We start from the raw sequence: 20,774 nt of genomic DNA on the forward strand, positions 1-20,774 counted from the left end.
GAAACCCAAAGAAACTGTGTAAAAATTCTGTGTGTGTGTATGTGTGTGTGTACATTTACATTCACACACACACACATACACATAACATATATATATACACACACATTAACACATTAGGACACATAAAATTTTCCCCAAGTCAGCTTATGATTTTTGAGTGACCACCCCAAATGAGCTTTTCTCTCATATTTTTTTCCTTTCACAAGAGAGATCCATTCAGAACAGTAGTAGCAATTAGTATTCTGTAAGCAGCCACCCGTCTTCAGCTGCAATGGCAGGATCCAAACAGCCTAAGCCAGAATCCATATGACAGGAGCTCAGTTCTTTCTTATTGATTTATTCTAAACACATGTGGTCTCTGCAATTCAGTGTCTTGGGACTGTGATGATAAGGGCAGGATGACAATTTCTGCAAGAGAAAATGGTTATTTGCTTAGCTAAAGTTTAAGGCTGCTAAACATCCTACTATGAAATATAGAATTAGCTGATACTTTTACCTGCTCATTCTAGCAAGGCAGCTATGTTCAACAGTTTCTCAAGGGCAAGAGAGAACTCGTGCTGGCTTTATATCAAGACGCTAACTCCAAATAGACAAGAGAAACAAAAGCAAGAGCAGGACCAATAGATAAAAGAGCCCTTGTTAGTGGACTAAAGCAGTTGCTACAAATAGGACAGCGGAAGGAGAGTTGGGAGGGGGAAGAGTGAAGCAAGGTCAAAGAAGGATGATATCAATAGAATATCTCCAAATAGCACAGAATGCCGCAAGAAGTAGCAGCAGATGTCAGTCCAGCCCAATGTCAACCCCCGTGGAGCTATGTAGAAAGACTTGGAAAGAAACAGCCTCACTGCAGTTGGTATTAGGAATGAAGAGACAGCAGATGATACCTTTCTCCCCATGAATTGAAAGCCATGACTTGCCACTGGCCACAGCCTCATCTCCTTTCTGACTGGCCCCATTCAAGCTTTTAGTTTTCCTTCTCCTTATTTCAGATCTTTACTCCCATCCTTTCCTTTTAATCTTTTTTTTTTCTTATTCCAGCCTCTCTTGCTGCCAATTCTGATTCCAATCCTCACCCCACTGGCTGTTTCTTGCCTATGCCACCAGGTACCCGGATTCCAGATGCTTACTCTGGCCTCAGTAACGTTCCAGGACTGACGATGCATATCTAGGAGAATATATTAACTGCGGCACTCAAAAATTCCCATTGCGATTTTAGACATTACTGGCATGGATTGACTTTCATAACTGTGGAGGAAAGCCAAGAATGTATAAAGGAAGTCTGTTTTCAGAGTTCATATCCCTTAATTTTAGTGAATGGATGTGGGTGTGTTGAAAACTTAGTTTCTTAAGAACTGCCTAAATTTCATAATTATTTCATTTTCATCCGCTCACAGATGGCTTTGCCCTGGGTGTAAAAATTGAAGAGCCAATATAAAATGATGCTACCTTTACTCTGGCAGTTAAATTTTAAATTTCAAACATTGGTTTTCAGAACCTTGGAGAGCATCAGGCTCAGCCCTCCATTTCCCTCCCTGGAGCCAGCTCAAGTATAGGCCGATTTTGCCTGTAAAAATGTGAAATAAGAAGTAATGAAATAAGTTGACAGTGAAGCTAGTAAATTCTGTAACATAAATTCCTTCCACAATGACCTATTTTTACAGTTTAAGTTTCTGGTGTACTAGGGGTTTTCAAAAAATTTAGGAAAATGCATATTGTGAAAAACTATGCATGGATTTCAAAAATGTTTTGCACTCAAATTAACTCATACTTTAATTCCATTTTTCCAAGAAGATTTTGACAGACTCTTGTCTAGTACTCTATAGCGTTCTGTAGAGGGTGCATTTGGAGTCAATAAGGCACTGATTCCAAGTCTAATTCTGCCAATTTCTCGTTACATATCTTTGGGCAAGTCATCCTCACTAAGCCTTAACTTTGCTCATCTGTAAAATGGAGCTACATACAGTAGCTAGTAGCTCCACAGACTTGAAGTTCTGATGATTACATGAGATAGTGCCTATAAAATCTTTAGTTCCTAGCAGGAACTCATTGCTTCTTTCATGCTTCCGAATGAGTTATTTCTGACTTTGCTGGTAACAGCTGTAGTCAAAAGGATCAACGCTTTGGAGCTCTTTAGAGTTGCCTTCTTGCTGTGGTGGAAGTGGTAGGGATCCAGAACTCCAAGAAAGATGACATAACCAGGCGGTAAGGAAGCAGTCCAGTCCCAGTCAGGCCAGTTTCAGTCTCATGTTCTGGAGAGGGACTACCTTGTAATTCATTTTACTCTACTACCTAGAACTTTCACTTGAGTGTGATTTCTCTGACCATGTCAATAGTGTGATTAGTCATTGCTAGTGTTTTTTTTTTTTTTTGGAGAGGTTTTTTGCTATAGGGCACGTGTGCTCGCCAGCCAGATAGAGAGAGACAGAGAGACAGAAAGCGAGAAATCACTCCCCAGGGAGGATGGTCACGCTGCAATCCCTTCTCCTCCATTCTCCTCTCGGGATCTTGGGCACGCATGCACACTCACCCGGCGTGAGTTTTAAGCCACCAGGTCTGGGACGCAAACCGCGGTCAACTATATGGGAGTCCAGCAACACAGCCATTATGCTAACTGCTGGTCCTGCTAGTGTTTTCTTGTTCCTTTCACAGAGACAACTAAATCATATGTTCATTTGTTCATTTCATATATATCTGTTGAAGATCTTAGTGGCAGGTATTATGCTAAGTGCTTAAAAATACCATGATAAACAAAGGGACATGGTCTTCTCCCTCTTAGAGTGCAATTTCTTATCATAATAATCTTGGAGGAGTGCCAGGCAATGGAGCAGCAGTAATGCAACTGGACCCACATGGGAAAGGTCCTGAGTTCAATCTTGGGACCTCCCTTATCACACTGGGTATGCATGTGTCCATTACCTAGACTGGTTGAGACTGGGGATGGGCAGTGACATGAAGATCCTAGTGGGCATGTCTGTCACTCTCTCTCATGGAAGAAATAAATAAACCGTTGGTGCAGTTCAGAGCTCACCTCTCACTGTAAAACAGAAAGGGCCACACTACTCATTTCTCAGCCTTCTCTGCAGCTGAGGTCCACACGTATGATGCAGACTCAGCTGGTTAGTCATCTGCCCAAACTTGTAGTAGGGTCTGGTGATCCAAACAGTGGGTAGAGTGAAAGGTTCTTTCTAGTGGTAACTGCAAACCCCATTTTCCAGAGACTCCAAGAATGTGGTCCTGACATCAATGTCCAGAGCCCAGTGCTGGTGTTGAGTGCACTTTGCTGTGGCTCGTGTGAACGTGACTGCACCGGGGAGTCAGCCAGGCTGGTTTAGCGACATGATTTTGGCTGTAGTTCTGCCTGTATAGTTTCCCTTTGTCCCTGTCTATTTTCTCATGGCTGTTTCTATTGCCTTCCTGGGCATTCCATTATTATTTATATAATAATTTACAAATTACATTTTAAAATACAATTTGTCTTTTTGTTAAAACCAGCTAGTCAGGGAACTAGCAGATGGCGTAGTGGTTACGTCTCTGGATTCCTGCATGACTGACTGCAGTTCTAGTCCTGGACCCAGTGGCATGAAAATCATGCTTGGCGCATGTGGGTGCGTGTCCAAGATCCCAGGAGGAGAATAGAGGAGAAGGGATTGCAGCGTGGCCATTCCCCCTGAGGGGTGAGTTCTCACTTCCTTCTCATTGTGTCTGTCTCTTTCTCCAGCAAGCACATGCACCCTAAGGCAAGAGCCTCTTCAAACAAAACAAAACAAAACAAAACAAAACAAAACAAAACAGCCCCTCAGTTTCCCTTTTTGCAGCTAAGACTGTCTTACCAGAGGCTCAAATCCCAGATCCATATTAGAAAGCTGAGTGACCTTAAGCAAATTAATTATTCCCTATGAGCCTCAGGTTTCTTTGATCTTCTTTTTCTTTTTCTTTTTTTTTTTTTTAAATCTTGGCTTTATTTTATTTATTTCTTCCTTGGTCAATCAAGAGAGGAGAGGAGGAGAAAATGAGAGAGAGAGAGAGAGGCAGCATCCCCAGTGGGATCTTGATGCCATGATCCACCACTAGCTTCAGCCAGCCCTGGATCATGGGCACATGCACATCTAGAGTACTCGAGAAGGGGGTGTCTTTGGACTTGAGCTATGAACCCTTCCACACAGGATTGCCTTGCGAAGTATGGCTTCTTACTGCTGGCCATTGTCCAGCTCCAGCCTCGGGTTGCTTACCTGTAATGGACCCTATAGCAGATGAAAGCATACATAAAATACGTATATCATGTGTGGAACATGAAAGTACACAATATATGTTAGCTTTTATGAACAATTTTTCTTTTAAATAATGAGCACATGAAGATACAGAGAGGTGGCAAACTGTACGAGTGAATGTCTTTAATGTCTTTCTGAGTTCAGAGCATCACATAAGATTTCCAGATACCTGTTTCTTTTTTTTTTTTTAAATCCCACATAGAGACTACATCAGAACGATTGATTCCATTTTAAATTATAGCACAGTATTTGAGCAGTACATATACACAGACACAGAATCTGGAGCTATGAGGGCCCTCAGAAAACTATCGATTACACTCTCAGGCTTCGTTAATAGGGTTCTAACATTCAGAAGTCCAGTGTGCCTCTCCTGATTGTAAATGTCTCTGCTTGTGAGTCTCACAACCTTTCACCTAAAGAATTCAGTGCTTACCCTTGTCCCACGTGCTCCCGTGGTGTCTGTCATCATGCCCTGACTTATATATATTTTTTATTTTTTAACTTATTAGAAAGTACAGGGACTCTCCAGAGAGAGACAAAGAGAGGGAAAGTGAGAAAACACCCCACACCAGGTTGGTCCTTCTGCAACCCCTTTTCCTCCATCTCTCTCTTTGGGATTTTAGGCACACATGTACACACATCTTGTGTGTTCTTCAAACCTCCGAGTCTGGGACTTGAAGTGTGCAATCAGCCATGTGAGATCTAGCTAATGTAACCACCAGGTCATGGGCTGGCCTTTGCTGTGCCTTTCTTATTATGAACTTGTGTCTTATGTCCAAGCTAAATCGTTCTATAGCTAACAGAATCAATGTGCTTTGTACTGTGTATGCTAAAATAAGCTTTAGCCAATAAATGTTAGTGCTTTGTGTTATTTCTTTATAAGAACCACAACACACCTAAAGATGGAATTAATATGATAATCTTCCACCTGAGGCTAGCATCTTTCAATACTCCTTTTTTAAAAAATTCTAAACTTTAGTGCAAATTATTGCTTTATGGTTTGACAGGGTTGTTTTTTCCTATATTATTTAATTCTCCAATCTATATGGCAATAGTAAGTCATGCATAATTTATCTGAGTAATTCTGCTTAAACAGTTTAGAAGTTATATACATGCCTTGGCTTAAGGCAAAGTAACTGGAGTGTTAAATAGCCTGGAAGCGTGCAGAGGTATATTATTCTTATTGGACACCCAGCAGTCTTCACTAAAATGAACCTCTTTTCCTTAACTATCCACTGAACCAAAGAAGCCTGGTTAGTAAAAGCCCTAATATGGACAAATGAAACTAAAGCATGAAGATTTAAACATCTGCATACATGGGTTGCTTGGAACAAAAGTTGTAGCATATTGCTCATGTAAAGGTGTTTCTAATAGAAAAGACCGTTTATTCTTTAGTACAGGTATGTGAAATAGGGAGGTGTATTCATGATAGAGCCAAACAAACACTGAAGGATAGAATGGTAGTGATTAAAAAAAAGAGAGATTGGGGCCATTAGGTCGCATGGAGGTTAAGGCGCTGGACTCCCACATGGCTGACCATGGTTCGAGTCCTGCACCTGGAAGCTTGCTTTCTCACATTCTCTTTCCTTTTCTCTTTCTCTCTGTCTCTCTCTGGTGAGCGTACATGCCCTATAGTAAATTTAAAAATAACAGTAATAATAAATAAAATAAAGTAAAAATAATTCTAAAAAGAAAAGAGATTATTGTGACTACTGCTGCAATTAACATTGCAGTGCAAATGGGCAGAGAAAATGTAAATATCAATCAGCTATTAAAAAGGATGAATTTCTATCATTTGTGGGTAAAGCAGGAGCCTGGAAGATTTTATGTTAAGTGAAATAAGCCAGGCACAGAAAGAAATACCACACGTTCTTTCTTGAATGTGAACATTGAATAAAAATGACCTCGTTAAAGTAGCAAGATAAGGACTGCTAAGTGAGCAAGCTGATGGCATGGTGGCTAAGGTGGCTGCATCCCATGTGGCAGACTCTGCCATTAGAGTCCCAGACCCAGCAACTTGGAAATCACACCAGGCACATGTGTGTGCATGCCCAAAATCCTGAAAGGAGAATGGAGAAGGGATTGAGGCGTGGCCATCGCCTTGGAAGTGATTCCTCATTCTCTCTCTCTCTCTCTTTCTGGCAAGTGCATGTGCCCTACAGCAAAAACTTTTTTTAAAAAGGGGAAACAATGTGGTAGAAAGAATGTGGTCAAAAATGCACTGTAAATCTCAGAGTAGCTAAAAAGGAAGAATGTTCTCAACACAAAGTAATGACAAATACTTGAGATGATGGGTATACTAATCTAATCTTTACACAGCATATTCTTGTGCTGAAAAAAATGACATCATATCCCATAATATATATAATGATTATGTTAATAAAAATACAGTCTAAAGAAAGAGAGACTTTAGGATAGAGTCACATAAACTATGAAGGACTGGTAAGAAAAAAAGTTATTGGGAAAGAAGGTTTTCATTTAATTAATAAAATGACTGAGGGCTTTGGTCAGTAAGAAACTATCTTCTGAAGTCAACAGCCATTTTGGGCTCTTTAGCAAAATTGTATTATCAAGAAACAAAAGGAGATTGCTGGTAAAAATTGTGTAAGAATAATTGTGGCTTACAATGTATACTTTGGAGAACAAATTACTTGGCACATCACTGAACAGAATGTCCTAGTGATTCATATTTTGGTATAGTACAGGTTTAGACTATAGCTTGACCTCTGATCTCTACTTATTTGAAGTTGTAATAATTTTTATTAAAATTACTAATGGAAACTCACCTACAATGAAGAATTTATTTCTGTGTATTAACTCCAGCAATTGCTTCTCATTAGTCTGACATCCTAAAAAGAGAAAGAGAGAAGGGGTTTTTTTCAAAGGGTGAAACCACTTGTTTGAAATATCACTTTTCCTGTTTCATTAACATTTTCATGTTATTTAATACCCTCAAAACTGGGTAAGAATGCAGTTACCCTTTCATTTCCTACTTCTAATAAATGTTTAGATTCCTACTTTCTTTTTTGTGCTATCTCTTGATCTTCTTCTTCTGAGGTTTCTTTTATTCAGTGGCTATCCTTTAACCCCAAAGCTCATTTCCTCTTTTATTCCTGTTATTTGACATTTTTTTAGAAGTGTGATTTGAAAATACCCTCTTCCTTTAGACAAATTGCTTCTCTTAAACACAAAAACTTCTTCAGGGTAGTGATCTGTCAAAACAGTGTGCAGGAGGTAAGAGCACAAGACTGCTATTTATCAATGGGAACTGTGTGTCGACTTGTGTAGAAAGATTTGAAAATTGCCCCTAAAGAACGGTGGGAGTCTAAGCTGAATACAGATATGAATCCTTGTCAGCATGATTGCCAGGGAAAGGATTCATTCAAATGCAATGCTGGCAAGAAAGAAATAATTTTATGGCATAAAGAAATACTTGGTAAATTCTTCTTATTTGCAACAGCCTATTCTGTAAAATGTGTGGATCAAAAAAAAATCTTCATTATGTCTGACATTAAATACCATAAAATAAGACAAAATAGGAGCTCTGTAAGTTTCCTTGCAACTGTAAGTGCTTGCATTTTTAGAGGACTTGCTACCGTAGCAAATGAGGATAATACTATAGAAAGGGTCTGCTGTGTGTCAAGTATTCTGTCTGTTTTCTCACCCAGGTTTCACTACTTGTAAGGTAGATATTGTTACCTCATCTACGGTAAGGACAGTGAGGCTTGAAGACAATGAGTAAATTGCCAACACACTTATGCTGAGAAGGAAGGGAATGGGGACTCAAACCCAGGCAGGACCACCTCCCTCCAAAACCTCTTTCTGGCCCCCATTTACTGCGGTAGACACGCCCTGCATTTATTTTCTTGTGACTTGCTGAATTTCAGCTTTGTGTTGGTATCGTCAGGAACATGTATCTGTTAGACCAAGCTTAGATCATCTCCACAGTGGTGTTATGAGAAAGGGAGGACTTGGTGCAGAGAAACAGTGTGAATACTCCTCATGGGGTGGCAAGGCTCTGAGGGATCAACTCGCATTATTTTAATTAATATTCAAAAGAACCACACATTAAGCAGTTGGTTAAGCAAGCATTCATTCAATATATTGTTACTGATCTATGATGAGGTCAGTGAATGAGGCAGACAAGATTCTCACCTTCACAGAACTCATGTTCTAGTTGGGGAGACAGACAAGAAGCAAATGAGAAACATGAAAGAGGGCCAGCCTGTGGTCTAGTGGTTAAGAGAGCTGGATTCCACATGGCCAACCATGTGGTTCAAATCCTGGACCTGGTGCCTTGAAAAACAGGCTGGGTGCATGCTGGCCCAAATCACAAGACAATGGAGAAATGGAGAAAGGATCGTAGTGTGACCATGCCTCACTGGGGAGTGCTTTCTCCCTCTTCTTCTCTCTGTCTCTCTGGCGAGTGTACACACCCTCTGGAAAAAGCAAAAACTGACTACTTCAAAACCTTATAATATAAGAGACTTTTTAAAAGCTCAACTACAGGACCAGCAGGTGGCATGGTGGTTAAGGTGCTGGACACTCCCACATGGCCGACCATGGTTTGAGTCTCGGACCTGTTAGCTTGCTGTCTTGATTTCCCTCTCTCTCTGTGTCTCTCTCTGTCAAATTAAAAATAAATGAATGAATAAACAAATAAAGTTAAATAAATAATTCTTTAAAAGCTTAAATAAAACAGAATTCCTCTTTTCTGCAGTTCATTTTGTGGAGGGTGAACTTGCTATGCATTTGGCATCAATGGTAGAATAAGTAAAAGTTGTTCTCTAGCAGAAGAGGGGGTTGGCCCTGCCAGGAGTTCCTGGGAACCCACTTTAATCACTACTGCTCTGGAGAGGTTTTATCAGAGGGGTGGTGGTGGGGTCAATACCCAGAGATATTTAGCAACATTAAAAGGATTTACAAAAAAGTTTATGGGGACAATTAGTAATGCAGCAATGATACAACACTCTGAGATGCTGGACCCACACAGGTGGGTCACGAATTCATGCCCTGAGGTCTCATTGTACACAACGAGTACACCCACACATGCCCATGATCTGAGCTGGCTGGGACTGCAGGTTGATCGCCATGGAGAGTTCTTATTGGGGGTACTCCCTCTCACAGAAGAAATAAATAAGTATACTTGAAAAGAAAAAATGAAAAGTTATTCCTCATACGACCATTACATTTCTTTTTTTTTTTGGAGAGGTTTTTGCTATAGGGCATGTGCACTCACCAGATCACCAGAAAGACTGAGAGAGACAGAGAGATAGAAAGTGAGAAATCACCCCCCAGAGGGGATGGCCATGCTGCAATCCCTTCTCCTCCATTCTCCTCTTGGGATCTTGGGCACGCATGCACACGCGCCCAGCGTGAGTTTAAACCACCAGGTCCAAAACTCGAACCGCAGTCGACTAATGGGAGTCCAGCGACATAGCCATTATGCTAACTGCTGGGCCCCACTACCATTACATTTTAAACCTAGGTAGCAGCCAAGCGGAGATTGTGAAAAAAAATTAGTGAAGGCATTTCTGTGAGAATTTAATGAGGTTTATGTTTAGAGCTAATAATTTACTCCTTCTTTTTCTTGGAGGGAAATTTTTTTCCTATGGAATCCATGAACTCACCAGAGACACAGAGAGAGACAAAGAGAGAGAAAGTGAGAAATCACCCCCCAGGGGAATGGGCACACCGCAATCCCTTCTCCATTCTCCTCTTGGAATTTTGGGCATGTAAGCACATGTGCCTGGCATGAGTTTCAAGCCTCCAGGACCAGGACTCAAACTGTGGTCAGCCATGTAAGAGTCCAGCACCTTAACCACTATGCCACCTGCTGGCCTCTCAGAGCTAATCATCTAACTGCTATGCCCTAACCCTGCACAGAGCATTCCCATAGGAACAGGAGGTCAGCAAGTCTCCCAATAGTCTTTCTGGAATACCACTTCTCTTGGAGAAGCATTTGCCAAGCATCAGATAACAACATTGTTCAGTTAGATTCTCTGAAGAGAACCCAAGACCTGTATACTCTGTGGTGTTTCCTGAAGGGCATGCTTCTGCTGGGCACCAATGCCCCATGGCAGAATTAGCATTCTACTATGAAAGTCCCAAGGCCTAATGAGTCTTCCCGCCTGGCTGAGGACAGACACACCTTTAAATCAGAGGCTTCTCTCATTTTATCATTGCGGGGGAAAGAGAGAAATTTATTTTTTCCTTAAAAGTAAACATTTTTGAGACCAGTAGTGGGTGTAATGGCTATATCACTGGATTCCCATATAGTCAACTGTGGTTCGAGTCCTGGACCTGGTGGCTTAAACTCATGCCAGGTGCATGTATGTGTGTGCCTAAGATCCCGAGAGGAGAATGGAGGAGAAGGGATTGTAGTGTGGCCATCCCCCCTGGGGGGTGATTTCTCACTTTTTGTCTCTCTGTCTCTCTCTGCCTTTCAGGTGAGCGCATGCACCCTACAGGAAAAAAAAAAAAAGAAAAACTCTCCAAAAAAATAAAAAATAAACAATAAATATTTTTTCCCTTTATCACTCATGTAATACATATTCATTGATGATACTTTAGAAAATACATAAAAACAGGAGAAAATAAAATTATTCACAACCATTGGGCGTTAAACACAGTAAACACTTTATATGCCCTTACAGACATATTTCTATGTACTATTTTTTTTTTTCCCTCAGAAAAGGCATTATGGGGCTAGCCTGTATCACCTGGTGGTTAGGGCAGCTTAATCCCACATGCCTGACTGCGTGGTTTGGGTCCTGGACCCAGCAGCCTTCAAAACATGCTGGGTACATAAGTGTGTATGCCCAAAATGCTGAGGGGAGGGACAAATGGAGAAGGGATTGCAGCATGAACATGACCCATGGGGGGTGCTTTCTTGCTCTCCCATACCCCCCAAGATGAGCACATACACTGTCTCTCTCTGCCTTTCAGGTGAGCGCATGCACCCTACAGGAAAAAAAAAAAAAGAAAAACTCTCCAAAAAAATAAAAAATAAACAATAAATATTTTTTCCCTTTATCACTCATGTAATACATATTCATTGATGATACTTTAGAAAATACATAAAAACAGGAGAAAATAAAATTATTCACAACCATTGGGCGTTAAACACAGTAAACACTTTATATGCCCTTACAGACATATTTCTATGTACTATTTTTTTTTTTCCCTCAGAAAAGGCATTATGGGGCTAGCCTGTATCACCTGGTGGTTAGGGCAGCTTAATCCCACATGCCTGACTGCGTGGTTTGGGTCCTGGACCCAGCAGCCTTCAAAACATGCTGGGTACATAAGTGTGTATGCCCAAAATGCTGAGGGGAGGGACAAATGGAGAAGGGATTGCAGCATGAACATGACCCATGGGGGGTGCTTTCTTGCTCTCCCATACCCCCCAAGATGAGCACATACACTCTCTGGTAAATTAAAAAAAGAAGAAAAAAAAAAGAAGTACTGTGTTATTAATATGCATACTCTTTCATTTTTGCTTATTTTCTGTTACCAATGTACTGTGAAGTTTTCTTTTGTATGGAAGTCAATAGCTTATCTACGCTGTCTTAGTGATGAACACTTAGATCTGTTTCCATTTCTTTTGATATTATGAGCAACATTACATTGACTTTTCTTTCCAAATAATTTGGCATATTTTAAGTTATTACCTTAGGGTAAAACTCCATAAGTAGAACTGTTGGGTCAAAAAATATGCACTTTAAGGTTTTGGTTTTTTGTTTGTTTGTTTTTTTTTAGAGACAGATTTTTGCTATAGGGTGCATGCTTTTACCACAGAGACAGAAAGTGACAAATCACCTGCCGGGGGGGATGACCACGCCACAATCCCTTCTCCTCCATTCTCCTCTCAGGATCTTGGGCACACACACACGCGCGCCCAGTGTATTTCAAGCTGCCAGGTCTGGGACTGGAACCACAGTTGACTACATGGGAATTTAGTGTCTTACCCACTACACCACCTACTGGTGCCTCATTTTAAGGCTTTTGGTAAATATTTCCAGATCTCGTGTAAGCGTGTTCCATTTGCACTCCTGCCAGCAATATGTGAGCTGGCACATTATTTTGGTGGTAAAATGTTTTAAAATCCAGTGCAACATTGGAAGCTGGATCTTACATGGTAACCTCCCCTTTTGATTCCTGGCCCTGGGGACTTGAAAACCATGCTGGATGTGTGTGCAAGAATGCCCGAAGTCCTGAAGGAAAGGAGAAATGGAGGAAAAAGGATAGCACGCTGGTCTTATAGCATAGGGGTTGGGGGAACCAGATCCCACATGGACAACTGTGGTTCTAATTCTGCATTGGCCTCTTATAAAACACCCTGGGCAGTTGTGTGTGCACCAAATCTCAACACGATAGCATGACCACATCCCACAGGGTGGGGGCTTTCTCAGTCTCTCTATCTCTCTCTTTAGCAAGTGCATATGTCCTCTGGTAATTAAAAATAAAAAAGAATTGGAACCAGCAGTTAGCGTAATGGCTATGTCATTGGACTCCCATGTAGTCGACCGCGGTTTGCGTCCTAGACCTGGTGGCTTAAAATTCACGCCAGGAGCATGTGCATGTGTGCCCAAGATCCAGAGAGGAGAATGGAGGAGAAGGGATTGCGGCGTGACCATCCCCCCTGGGGGGTGATTTCTTGCTTTCTGTGTCTCTGTCTCTCTCTGTCTGTCTGGCGAGCGCACATGCCCTATAGCGAAAATCTCTCCAAATAAATAAATAAATAAATAAATAATAAAAAATAAGAAAGAATTGTGGCATGACCATACCCCATTGGAGAGTGCTTTCTCTCTCTTTCAAAACATGTATCCTCTAGAAGTAAAAAAAAAAAAATCCATATTAGCTTTTTCATGATACACATTTTCCATGAATTTATTAAGACCTCTCATACTATCTCCTCATTCCTTCCAGAGGTAAAATGGGTATTCTTTGCTCTTTAATTATAGTTCTTTCATTGCTAATGAATCTAAACCTTCCCTTCTGCAGCACAGATAGCAGCTTTCTAATGTGCCCCAAACTTTAACAAGTCTGCCTAAACTTTCTGGAGTTTGTCTATTGCTTTGTTATTTTCTGAATTCTTAACTTAGTCCCAGGAACACTGCATAATACTTCAGTCATTTTTCTAGAATACCAACCAGGAGGTCACGTGTGACCAAATAATAAACCCCTTTGACTACCGGTGTTTCATCCTTCTGATAAATGGCTGAGGCAGACCGTACACGCTTTTATATCCCCTTCCCAGAGGTAAGACTATTCGGCTCTTTTAGGGAAAAGGAGCTGAGAGAGGTGGGGGTTCTCACTAACCTTTTCCCTTATAGAAGCAAGAGAACTTCCACCCAGGCCGGGCTTTGCGGGTGAAACGCTTGGGAGACCCTGCTGCTCGTCTCTTCCGGCCCGGCTCCGTTTGACTGGCATGTGAACTCCTTGCTCCCTCTGAATGAGGCAGTTGAGATGGAAACACAGACGTGTTTAGAGCAGGGTGACTCTCAGTACAAGGCACCAAGAAGTTCTGTGCTGGCGACAGTGGCAGTATCTTGGTGGTGAACGCCGTGTGCGCTGCAGGCCTGATTGCAGCTCTACAACTTGTGCCCCTCCACTGGTCTGCGGCTAGGTTCCTCACTCTAGAAAGTACCTACCTCACATCACAGGCTGTTCGGACGATTCAGTCCGTCACTTCCTGTGAGGCTCTTAGAACCTGGCACGTGCAAAGTCCTGAGGACGAAGGAGAAGGGAGCAGAGGAGTGGGGGCAATTCTGGAGGCGACAGAGGAGAAGTGAGCGGAAACTAGCTGGACGAAAAAGGCCAACCTGATCCGTCTTGTGTTTCTCTTTTCTCTGTGCAGCTAGTACTTCTCTTTCTTTAAAGAGAAATGATTGTGATTTCTTGGCGAGGCAGTGGCGAAAAGAGACCCCTGGAGCCAGCACTTTCTTCTCTGCTTGGAGGACCTCGAGGCGGCATGCGCACGTGGAGGTGAGGCCGTGGGAGCCCGCGGGTCCGGCGGGCCGGGGGAGGAGCCAGCGGCGGTGCCCTGGGCCCCAGGCGGCGACGAGCTGAGCCAGCGCATTGTGCGAGCGTGCTGAATGGGGCAGAGATGCGTGCGCGAGGGCTTGCACGGATTAGGCGTGCTTTCCCATGGACTACAAAAGAACACCCGAATCTGGGACATTTGTCATCAAGGGGCAGGCCGCTCAGGATGCAAGGTAACCAGAGCTTTTCCAGGCCTGTGGCAGTCTTTGGGACGCGGGGTCACTCTAATCCTTCCTGTTTGTATTGAGGACGCGTAGGCAGCCAGGCTTAAACTCTGCAGTGGTAAATAAGAATCGCGAGGCAGGCATTCATTTTGCGTCCACTGGCTGCTTTTTTCATGTTTTTGCAAAAGGGCAGTGTTGCCTCGCGATTATTCAGTCTCCTCACAGCAGTCGGGCTGAAGCTACCCAGCGCTGCCCTCTGGCCACCAAACCCGATTCAGTTCTTGGAGAGTGTTCTGATTGCTCATTGCTTTGCCTGCTTTCTTTCTTCTCCCTTCATGCAACCACTTTGCCCTCCTATGGCTGTGTGAGGATTTCAGAAGATTGCTAATGCATACGTAATTGTCCAGACACGTCTAATTGAACAGTTCATTCTCAGAAAATGGTGAGTTTATTATGGTGTTTGTGGAAACCAGGAGATAAATTTATTAACCAGGAGATAAATGTATTAGTAGAACTCTATTAACACTTACTCTGAATTCTATACCAAATTACACGTGTTTCCCTTTCATTCAAATTTGGTACCTTTCAGAATCTGCAATTTTGTGCAATTAAATGTTCAGTTTGGCTGAAGTTTAATAATTTAATCACTCCAGGGCAAAGGAAGAAAACACATCTTGGAGTTAATGTCAGAGTTCCTAGAAGGGCTGCTGGGAAGGGCCTGCTCTGAAGATAGGAGCCCGCCCCTGGAGGAGGAAGAGGGTTCTAGCAGACACTGTCTAGCACCATCTTAACCTCAGAGCCAACCTCCACCTTTACCTTTTTATTTAAAAAAATAATAATAATAATTGACATATTTCTCCTGATGTGTTCATTTAAAAAAAAAATGGTCAAAGGGTGTGTGCTCTCACCAGGTGGTATAGTGGTGTGGGAAATCATCTCCTATGGAGTGTGGTCACATCGTAATCTCTTTTTTTTTAAACAATAAATCATTCTATTTAACTTTGCTTTTATTTATTTATTTATTTTTAATTTAACCAAAAAGAGAGCGAGAGAGTGAGGAAGCAAGACTCCAGGTCTGGTCTTGAACTGCAGTCAGCCATGTGTAAGTCCAGCACCCTTAACCACCATGTCACCTGTCGGCCCTCTGCGATCTCTTCTACATTTCTCCATCCTATCAAGATTTGAAGTCTGCACATGCACATACCCAGCATGTTTTCCAAGCCGACAGGAGGGATTCAAAATGCCATATGAGACCTCACTCCCTTAACCAATGGGCTACAGGACAGCCCTTGTTCATTTATTGATCAAGTCAATGACCATGTACAAGTGATTGAAAGAGTCTGAGTCTTGTGCAGGGAGTAGGAGTACCATGATGGGCCCCTGCTATGGAGGGGTTTATAAGGGGAAGGAGGAGGAGAGGCAGGGTGGCACATGGTGTGTGCTGAGTGCTGAGGGCAGGTTAAGGAACACAAGAATATGATGCCTCGAGGAAGAGAGAGAGGGGAGAGGATTAGGGGAGGCTTTTACAAGTGGCCTTTAAAGAGGGTGTTTGTGGTGGTTTCTGACTTGCCCATGATTTGGAATGAACTAGGAAGGGGACAGAAATTCATATTCTCTGAAAGTCCCTCTCCTGCAACGGCCACTCTCTATATAGAATTTCTGAAGGTGAGGCAGAAAACCTGTATTTAAGGCACTCAGCTGATTCTATGTCTCAGCTGAGCCTTGGCCCACTGAGAGCATGAATAATAGTGGTGGCGGGAGGGAGATGGTTTGGGGCTAAGGGAACAGCATCTGCAAACAGATCAGAGGTAAGGCAGACCTTATTTGCCCAGTGGTAAACAGCTAAACCATTTGTCCCAAGAGTGTATAGTTGGGATTTCTGCAACAACTATGTATTTCTACTTTATTTCTAGAATTTATTTGCATCCATAGCTCGACATTTTTATTACCCTGGTAGAATGCAATGGTAAGAAAAAATATGTGGTAGTCGTTGATATAAGACCTCTCTCCAATAATACGTATGCGCACTGTTGTGTGTACTCATGGATACACACATTAAAGTACACACAAGCACACACACTGCTGGAATATATCTAGTGGATATAATGAGTAATAGCTGTTTTTCTGAACTTTTGAAATATCTGCTACAAAGTCTTAGATTCTGGCGCAAACTCTTAGATAAGACGTAAATTTTGGGGACCAGCAGATGGTATGGTGATTGAGGTGCTGGGTCCCACATGGCTGACTCTGCTGTTTGAGTCCTGAACTCTGCAGCTTGAACAACAGGCCAGGCCTGTGTGCATGTGTGCCCAAAATTCCAAGAGGAGACTGGAGGAAACAAAACTGTGGTATGGCTATTTCCCCTCAAGGGTGATTACTCACTTTCCTTCTCTCTGTCTCTGTCTCTCTCTGGAGAGCATGTAAGCCCTATGGCAAAAAAAAAAAAAAAAAAGTAAATTCTGGCCCAACCATGGTAACACCTCTGGGAGCCTGGAAGGCCTGGGTTTGGTTCATTGGCCAATCGAAACACTTTGGGTATAAAATCCTTTATACCAGACTCAGTTACTTTTGCATGTGTTTGCATGAGACTGAAATCCTAGCTAATTGAAACAGGAATGATTACAGCAAGAACTTGTCAAAAATACCTCTCTCTGTCTCTCTCTCTTACCCTCTCTCTTTTTAAAAATAAAAGAAAATTCTTATTTTAAAAATATTGGCCGATAGGGACCAGCAGTTAGCGTAATGACTATGTCGCTGGACTCCCATGTAGTCGACTGCGGTTTGAGTCCCAGATCTGGTGGCTTAAACTCACGCTGGGTGCGTGTACGTGCGTGCCCAAGATCCTGAGAGGAGAATGGAAGAGAAGGGATTGTGGCGTGGCCACCTCCCCTGGGGGGTGATTTCTCACTTTCTTTTTGTCTCTCTCTGTCTTTCTGGAGAGAGCACGCACCCTATAGCAAAAACCTCTAAAAAAAATTGGCCAATATGTGAATATTTTATTAGTAAATATAATTGCTTTGCAGATACACTATAAAAATATGTATATTATAAAAGCTTTTCATGTGACTAAGAGTATCAGAAAAAGCCTTCATGATGCTCATGGAAAAATAGTTATTGTACAGAACAGAATTGAAAGAACTGATCCTTTCTATTTTAAGCCTTATAACTAGCCAGTGATACAGAGTGTTGAAGTGTAAGAATGGAGAAACATATTAACTTTCTCAACTAGGAAAATATCCAAACCCGATTTTCTGTTTTATAACTAAAGCTTCAAGTCCTCTGACAAATACTAGTGCAATGCATGTCACCTCCAGTTATTTTTCTCTTTCTTAGCCTTAGTTCATTACTGAATGTTTTAAAGAAGTCATTCCTCCTGTCTGTATTAACATTTAGCTGCACACCTGCATGCAAAGATTTTCTTAACTCTAAGCTTCCAGTGGAAATTTAAAAATTAAATGAAGGAAACTTCAACTGCCTCTTCAGCTCTTAGGTTAAATAGTCCTTCCATAGCAAAATCTTTTCTGATCCCTGGACCAGCTAAATTCTGAAATTCTCACCGGCCCCATTCGAGCTTATACTTCTCTTGAATTACAAATCAAAATAGTGTTTGTTTGTTTAATGTCTGTCTTTTTCACCCCCTTGAGCTCTTGAGGACAGGGATCATATTCTAGTTCAACAATATAACCTCAGAATCTAGCATATAGTAACTCAACAATACTCATCCAATTGGTGAATAAAGATGGATTTTCATGGGACCAGCAGTTAATGTAATGGCTATGTCGCTGGACTCCCATGTAGTTGATTGCGGTTCGAGTCCTGGACCCGGTGGCTTAAACTCACGTCAGGCGCGTGTGCGTGTGTGCCCAAGATCCTGAGGAGAATGGAGGAGAAGGGATTGTGGCATGGCCATCCCACCTAGGGGGTGATTTCTCACTTTCTGTCTCTCTTTCTCTCTCTGTCTTTCTGGCGTGTGCATGCACCCTGTAGCAAAAACCTCTCAAAAAAAGAGATGGATTTTCATAAATTGGAAATACCATTCTTAGACCAATAATTTCAGCATGAACATGTCTAAATTTCTTCACGTGAATGCCACAGAAAAATGGTCCAATTATCTTCTCATTTCAGTGTTAGACCATCTCCTAAGAGACCAGAAGACATGCTTTTCTACCAAAGGATGGAGGGGAGCATAGCAACCATTTTCTCTCTGTGACTAACAGATGGAGATGTATCTGGGCTTTTAAAATCTTTTATACCAGAATCTGTTACTTTTGCATGTCTGCACGGCTGTTTCAACTGAATAATTGTCCATTCAATGTGTATTACGTGCTCAGCCCTGTCTAGGCAAAAATGCAGCACTGGATTTGGTCCCTGCCCTCAAGAAACTTATTATCCACTTGAATAAATAATGCATAGACATATGAAGCATGAGCAGATGACTGAATAGTAAAATAAATGGTACAGGTAATACATTTAGGGAGAATTTCACAGGAAAAGTAAAAACTCTGATGTGAGATGGAGTAAATGGGAAAAAAAAAATCTTAAGGATGAAGAACTTAAAATAGCCTTTGAGGACTTTATAGTGCCAATGTCGCTGGACTCCCATGTAGTTGATTGCGGTTCGAGTCCTGGACCCGGTGGCTTAAACTCACGTCAGGCGCGTGTGCGTGTGTGCCCAAGATCCTGAGGAGAATGGAGGAGAAGGGATTGTGGCATGGCCATCCCACCTAGGGGGTGATTTCTCACTTTCTGTCTCTCTTTCTCTCTCTGTCTTTCTGGCGTGTGCATGCACCCTGTAGCAAAAACCTCTCAAAAAAAGAGATGGATTTTCATAAATTGGAAATACCATTCTTAGACCAATAATTTCAGCATGAACATGTCTAAATTTCTTCACGTGAATGCCACAGAAAAATGGTCCAATTATCTTCTCATTTCAGTGTTAGACCATCTCCTAAGAGACCAGAAGACATGCTTTTCTACCAAAGGATGGAGGGGAGCATAGCAACCATTTTCTCTCTGTGACTAACAGATGGAGATGTATCTGGGCTTTTAAAATCTTTTATACCAGAATCTGTTACTTTTGCATGTCTGCACGGCTGTTTCAACTGAATAATTGTCCATTCAATGTGTATTACGTGCTCAGCCCTGTCTAGGCAAAAATGCAGCACTGGATTTGGTCCCTGCCCTCAAGAAACTTATTATCCACTTGAATAAATAATGCATAGACATATGAAGCATGAGCAGATGACTGAATAGTAAAATAAATGGTACAGGTAATACATTTAGGGAGAATTTCACAGGAAAAGTAAAAACTCTGATGTGAGATGGAGTAAATGGGAAAAAAAAAATCTTAAGGATGAAGAACTTAAAATAGCCTTTGAGGACTTTATAGTGCCAGGCGGGGCTAGAAGAAAAGAATAGCATAAAAAAAGCACAGAACAGGGAAGGATGGCACATGGCTAGACACCAGTGAAGACGCCATTTGTCCAACTGGAGAAGCCAGGAAGAGCTTAGTGAAGTCTGGGTGGGAGGTGTTGTTTTCAGACACTTTACTTCAAGAAGAAGGCAAAGGAGACATGTTCAAAACACCTCCTTCAGAATTATAGTTATTTGCAAATACCGCAAAGCTTGACAAAGTAAAAATAATATCACCACAGAAATTGGGGGATAGAGGAGGAGGCTAATTACCTCATCTATCAATTTATGAAATTAAACCTGTATTTAAAAAATAAAAGTAATGTCTTAAATATTTTACTCTTTTTTTTTAAAAAAAAAAAAAGAATCTTAAGATATGTGGGCTAGCCCTGTGGTCTGGTGGTTAAAGAAGCCAGAACCCACGTGGAAAATGCAGTAGGTATGTGTGCTCAAAATTCCAACAGGATGGAGAAAGGGTTGCGGCATAACTCCACCCCACTGGGAGATGCTGTCTCTCTTTCCTTTTCTCTCTACTTCTCTATGGCTCTTTGGCAAGTGCACATACCCTCTGGCAATGAGAAAAAAAGACCTTAGATATTTTAGGAGACACAGTCTATCTGTGGTCAAGAAATACTTGTTTGAAATTCAGCAATACTTGCAGATTCACTTCAATTATTTTTTCCTGATGATGAAGATGAAGTAAAATTAAATGTAATACATCAACTTATTCAGAACATAAATAATATGTTATTCTTAGTAAATGATTTTTTTCTCTCTAGCTCCTCATTTCTGTATCCATCTCATATGCATAGCAACATCTTCAATGATATTGATCAAACGTTTACATTGGTTAGTTCTAGGCAGTAGGATTTGCAATAATTTG

The 20,774-nt window shown here is 41.6% G+C and overlaps 1 long non-coding RNA gene across 1 annotated transcript; it reads right to left on the bottom strand.

Annotated features, from left to right (window-relative positions):
• Positions 1-348: 348 nt before the first annotated feature.
• On the bottom strand, positions 349-13,782 carry LOC102476795 (uncharacterized). Its single transcript, XR_335784.1, has 4 exons — positions 13,593-13,782; positions 7,055-7,117; positions 1,128-1,245; positions 349-408 (listed from the first exon to the last, which is right to left on the bottom strand). It is a non-coding gene; the product is annotated as an uncharacterized LOC102476795 (long non-coding RNA).
• Positions 13,783-20,774: the final 6,992 nt, after the last annotated feature.

Source organism: Tupaia chinensis, unplaced genomic scaffold, assembly GCF_000334495.1.
Source record: "Tupaia chinensis unplaced genomic scaffold, TupChi_1.0 Scaffold000532_1, whole genome shotgun sequence".
Classification (NCBI taxonomy): Eukaryota; Metazoa; Chordata; class Mammalia; order Scandentia; family Tupaiidae; genus Tupaia; species Tupaia belangeri.